The sequence below is a fragment of the Meriones unguiculatus genome, chromosome 10 (genome assembly GCF_030254825.1).
Source record: "Meriones unguiculatus strain TT.TT164.6M chromosome 10, Bangor_MerUng_6.1, whole genome shotgun sequence".
NCBI lineage: Eukaryota > Metazoa > Chordata > Mammalia > Rodentia > Muridae > Meriones > Meriones unguiculatus.
In genome coordinates, this window is record NC_083358.1 from 63,781,996 (window position 1) to 63,788,559 (window position 6,564).

Below are 6,564 nucleotides of genomic sequence, written 5' to 3' on the forward strand. Positions count from 1 at the left end.
TTATCTGCACACAGAGCAGAGTATCATTAACAGTGTCAGAGGTTGGTTCTCTTCCACGTGGGTCTTGGGTTGGGCCAGGCACTGGTTAGATCTTTGCTCTGTTCTCTGAGAGACTCCACCCAGAAGGGCCTTGAAACAGATGCTGAGACTCACAACCAAACTTTGGGTGAGGCTTAAGGAGCTTTGTGGAAAAGTGGAAGGAAGGAGAAAGGGTCCTGGAGGGGATAAGAGCTTCACAAGAAGACCAACAGAGACAACTACCCAAGGCCAAGAGAGGCCTGCTGAGAATGAAGCACCTACCAAGGTGTGGGTTCCCTGATAAGGAGAACAGGGCCTCTCTCTGACTTGGACTCTCTTGCCAGTTTTTCAATTATTTTCCTCTGGAAGGACTGCCTTGCCAGGTTACAGGGGAAGAAGACACGCTCAGCCCAGAAATGACTTGATGAGCTGGGGTGGATGGGAAGGAGGGCTCTCCTTTTGCTGAGGAATAGGGGAAGGGGATAATGAAGAGGGATGGAGGGTAGGCCTGGGAAGTGAGGAAGGATGGAGCTAAGACCAGAACATAAAGTGAATGAATGAATGAATAAATAAATAGGTAAATAAAATTTTAAAAAGAGTATTACTGCTCTTGCAAAGAACACAGGTTCCCCTAGCACCTACATGGTGGTTCTGAACTGCCTAGAATTCCAGTTCCATGGGTCCTGACACACTCTTCTGACCTCTGCAGACTACATGCATGTGCATATACCTATATGCAGATAAAACACTCATGCACATAAAAAAACAGAAAATTTAAGATTATTTTAAAAATCTTTCTGCATCCTATCAGACCACATCAAAATCAAACTAAAACCATCAGGACTAACATCAAAAAAATGCACAGATATGTGCAGATTAAACAATATAAGTGATATACAAATATAGGTTTATTGTATTAATAGAGATAATATTCTTTTGAAAATTTTATACATATATATAAAATTTATTTTTATAATAATAATCCCTCATTCTTCTTCTCCAATTCCTTCTGGATATCCCCTGCCACTTCCAAATTTCATTTTCCTTTAGAAGAAAACAGGAAACAAGTTAGGAACCTGTCACCGAGGGTCTCTGAAAGGCTCTGCCCTGCAAACTATCAAAGCACATGCTGAGACTTATGGCCAACTGTTGGGCAGAGTGCATGGAAACTTATGAAAGAAGGGGGAGATAATAAGACTTGGAGAGGACAGGAGCTCCACAAGGAGAGCAACAGAACCAAAAAATCTGAGCACAGGGGTCTTACCTGAGACTCATACTCCAACCAAGTACCATGCATGGAGATAACCTAGAACTCCTGCACAGATGTAGCACATGTCAGCTCAGTGTCCAAGTGGGTTCTCTAGTAAGGGGAACATGGACTGTCTCTGACATGAACTCAATGGCTGGCTCTTTGACCCCCCCCCCAAGGAAGGAGGAGCCTTGCTAGGCTACAGAGGAGGACATTGCAGCCAGTCCTGAAGAGACCTGATAAGCTAAGGTCAGATGGAAGGGGAGGGGGACCTTCCATATCAGTGGATCATAGACAACCTACTGGGGACCACATCTCTGGGAAAAAAAAAAGGCTCTTCCTCTCCCAGAGCTATCACCTGCCATAGCTCCTCACCTAGGGTGGAGCCTTCTCAACTCCTCCTCATACAAACTAAAATGAATAGCAGGTCATTAATGAATCAGAAAGGAAATTTGGAAATTCCAAGAGTCAAATAAAAAGGAGAGCACAACCTACCAGACCCTGTGAGATGCATCCAAGGCCACCCTTAGCGAAAAGGTCATAGCTCTAAGAACATTTAAAAGATCAGAGCGATCCAAGAAGATAAAAATCTAATTATGCATCTGAAAGCTCTAGAAAATCAAGAGGATGCCAAAGCCAGATGCAGCACACAGCAAGAAACAATGAAAACCAGACCAAGGATTGATGAAATAGAGACCAAGAGAACAGTGCATAGAATTAGTAAGAGAAAAAAGTTGGTTCTTTGGTAAGATTAACAAACTTGAACAACTAATCAAACCATTCAACTGGCTGAGAGAGGTTCCAAGTCAATAAAATTAGAGAGCAGAGGGAGCTGTTACAACATATGCTATGAAACCCAGACCATTAGGCAGTGCTTTGGAAACATTTTCACAAATTAGAAAATCCAGAACAAATGAATAAGTATGTAAATGCGTGTGACCTAAAAAATCCAAGGCAAAAGGAATAGAATCTAAGCAAGCCATAACAACCCAGGAGACTGAAATAGTGATTAAATGTCTCCCACAAAGAAAAACGCCAGGCCAGTCAGATTTAATGCTGAATTTTACTAAACTTTCAAGGAAGATCTAACATCGACACTTCTCAAACCGTTCCCCAGAATAGAAAGGAAAGGAAAACTGCCAAACTCATCTTATGATATCAGTATGACTCTGATACCAAAACTAGATGAAAATACACAAACTAAGCCAAGACAAAAACTACAGACCAATTTTCTTGATGAACATGGGTGTAAAATTTCCCAATGAAATACAAACCAAATTCAAGTTCAAAGTCAGATAATATACCATGACAAAGTCCCTGTTATCTCACAATCATTTTCAACCTATACAAATCAATAAACATGTCAAATTGGGGATGGAAAGATGGCTCAGTGGGAAAGAGCACTTGCTGAAATGGCCCCATTATGGGAAGAAAATGACCATTGGCAAACAGCTTGCAGTATTTTTGGGGGAAGAGATTAACAACAAATATCTCAAAAGCAAAAGGCTCTGATTTATTAAGAAAAAACTAATTAGATTCTCTCTCATATAGTAAAAGGGACAACAATTTCTAGAACACTTACATTCTATTCTGATGCAAATTAGGAAATCAGGGTACAAGTCAGTAAAAATAAGTAAAATGACTCAGAGCCCTTAAGATTCACTTCAAAAATCAGAGTTGAATGCCATTCTTATGGTATTATGTAATTTTATGAATCTTTTAATATAGTTACTGACTCTCAATATGCAGAGTTGTTTTATATAGTGAAACTGCTGAATCTAGATGTTTCAGAATTCACTTCACTGTTTGTTCAACTACAAGTAATTAGAAATAGAAATCATCCATTCTATATAACATATATCAGAAACATATAAAGAAAGGTTATAGATACCATCAAAATTGAAAAAGATTAGTTTCAAACAGAAGATATCTCCTGAATAAAAAGAGAGGACTGTTCATCAGACGGCTTGGTCATTCAGTCTAAACTAACATATAAAGACTAAATTTTTCTTCTTACATAAAAAGGACTATTTTCGTTGTATGGTATTAAAAAGCAGATAAGAAATTTAAAACTTAAAATTTTTTTTTTATTTTTATTAGTTTATTTACTTTGTATACTAGACATAGTCCCTTCCCTCATTCCCTCCCAATCCCACCCTCCCTCTTTCCCTCCCTCATCTCCTCCCTGCCTCTGCCTCTCTCTAAGTCCACTGATAGGGAAGGTCCCCCTCCCCTTCCATCTGACCCTAGTTTATCAGGTCTCATCTACAGGTTTGGTCGCAATGTCCTCCTCTGTGGCCTAGCAATGCTGCTCCTCCCTCGGCGGAGGCCGAGAAGGAATTTTAAACTTTTAAAGTAAAGTCAAATAATTACTACAGTTCAAACTTGGTTTCTAAATCTCTAAGAGTTGGAGTGATTTGGAACTAAGATAAAATATTTGAGCAGGGCAATGGTAGCCCACGCCTTTAATCCCAGCAGAGACAAGTGAATCTCTATAAGTTAGTTGTTTTCTAAATTCCAGAGTTACAGTGAACAAGGTGGTGGTGGTTCATACCTATAATCTGGGCACTTGGGAGGCACACTCCTTTGATCCCAACACTTGGGAGGCAGAGGTTGGCATATAGGAATTACACTGATTTAAATTTAAAAGCCTCTTGCAAAAGGCAGGGTGAAGTTCAAAGTGAATGTTCTTTGTGATGTAAAAATAAAAATACTTAAAGGTATATTTAGTTTCAAAATTTTATAAGATTTTTTAAAAAAATCATTTGAAAGATAATACTTCATCTATTACCAAAAAACATTTTGCCTTAGGAAAGATTTAACCTGACAAAAAAAGAAAACATCTCCTACCCCCCAAAGTTAGGGTTGGGGCAGGGTTTTGTTTTTATCTTCCAGGAGAATAAAAGCATCTAACTAAGCAATCCAGAGACCACTGGACAAATGAAACATCTGAAGAAAAAGGATGGATCATCAAGAGAAAATGTCCTGAGAAAAGGAGTAAATTGGCCAAGTGGTATCACCCACCTCCATCTTTTCTCTTCATTCCTCTACAGACATAAGTGGCAAATGGTCTTTATGTGATTCCAATTCAATTAAAGATTAAAGCCAGCTTCAGGGTTGGGGCGTGGCTCTCTCTTTCTCTAAACCCAAATGTTTGTATATAAACTTTCTGTCACGATACTAGCAGTCACACAGAGTGCTAACTAACTCTAGAAATAAGCTTCATCCAGCTTCCTGCACCTGTTTCCAGGTCTGAGTCTGAAACAGGCAACTTGCTTCAGTTCCTTTGTGTACCTCAGATGTATTTAATAGTTTATGATCCTCAAGCCTTTCTGAGATCTGCTAAATATAGCATTTAAAATATTTAGATTTTTTGCCATTCCTAACGGTAACCATTTAGGTTTCCAAGATGTCAGGTCCGGAAATGATGAATTCACCTGGGTTGTGTAACACTAACCACTGGGAAAAACTGCTCCATGTTTCTTCTGCTGCCAGGTTCTGTGCAAACAGTAGACACCTTTGAGTTGACTGTTATGTTCTACCTAGTCAGGATTGTCACTAAGCGGACAAACACCACACAAAGATCAGCTTCAGACTACAAACTGCTAAGGACATTCAAATTGCTAGGTTCATATGAGACTTACATGAACATTTTACAGAACTTTAAACTCAAAATTTTTTAATTCTAAAACTGCCAAATGCAACCAAGATGGATATTGTGGAAAGCTTGCCAGAAATAGCTTCACTGTTGTAAACACTTCTACTGTGTTAGGTTATATTTAGTTACATTGGTATAGATATTTGTATGTTGACACAAAATTAAGCTTACATTTTGGTCACAACATACTTTGTATCAACTCTTTTTAAAATATTATACTTATGTCATTCTTAAAAATACACTGTGAAGTTTTAGTTCTTTTGAAAGCTACTATCACAAACTCTTTAGGGTAATTAAGAAATACAAATTAATAGTCAATCAAACTTGTGGTTAGGTACTAGTTTAGTTAATTACAAAAATATACTTCATATGTTCAATAGACAGTAAATAGCTAGAAACAAATAATTCTGATATGCAAGAGATAGGTGTTTTTAAATAGCTATTTGAATATGCTATTTAAAGATGTTTTCATAATAAAAGACTTTGACAGTGAGCTTTATCGTCTCCTTGAAGCATCCCCATACTTCTTCAAATAAGATGATGAGCATTAAAGAACCTCCTTATGGAGTTTGCTTCAAATGTGGCATGTTTTCACTGGCAAGAGATTGCTCTTGCTTCAACTGCTGGCAGTATGCAGTCCAAGCTGTGGTCAAGCAGGATACAAGGAAAGCTGACTGCAAATTCTATCAGGACAAAGTTGAGAAGTCCTTCATAATTCCTGCTTCACAAAAACAAAACAAAGAAAACAAAACAACAACAAACAAAACCTGCCAGATGTTCTGTGCCAGTAGGCCAAAGAAATGGATGCTCCAAAGTTGCTGAGAAATCTTGGTTGACAGTCCAGGAAGCCAGAAGTCTCTGTCATTTTTATAGTTTTGGAAGCTGCTTGCTCTGCACTTCCTGTTTATTCAGATAATGTTTATCCTTCTCATGCCTTTGATGGGGTTGAAGGCTAGATAGTTGTAACTCAGAGTTGAGCTTAAGTTGCTTAGGATTTAAGAAAATCGTTTTATGGTCTAAAAAGATGCTTTTAGGTTGATAAGTGCAAGTTACGATAAAAAGTGATTTTAGTACTGAACTTTAGACTCAGTAAGATAGGATAGGTAGTAGAGTACTTTCTCCAGTGTTGCTAAGTATAGATGGACTGGACATTGTGAATATAATTTTTACCATATAGTCCATAGTTTATTGAGGTTAGAGAGTCTTTTGTTTAAACAAAAAGGAGGAAATGTTGAAGGATATTTTATCCCCAATTGTGAACTGTAAAACTTGTTTCTAATTGTGGTATGGCTCAGTCTTTGATCCTAGAGCTTTCTATTTATTGTAAACAAGTGCTTGTTGTGTGGCTCAGCCCTCTCACACACCTTTAATCCAGGAGCTTTCTGTAAACAGTCTTAAATACAGTTAACCCTGGGTCAAGAGTCAGAGCAAGCAACCAAATTGTCAGGAAGTGAACATGAGAAAAAATATAGAGTGAGAGAAAGTCTGGAGGACAGACAGAGAGAAGCACAGGAAATAGAAAGGAAGGGCATGGAGTTGAAGGATATTTAAGACATTGTGGAGAAGGAGAAAAGGCTTTTTCTGTCTGGGATGTGAGCTGAGTAGGAAGGGTTTTTTTGTTTTTTTTTTTTCCTTCTGG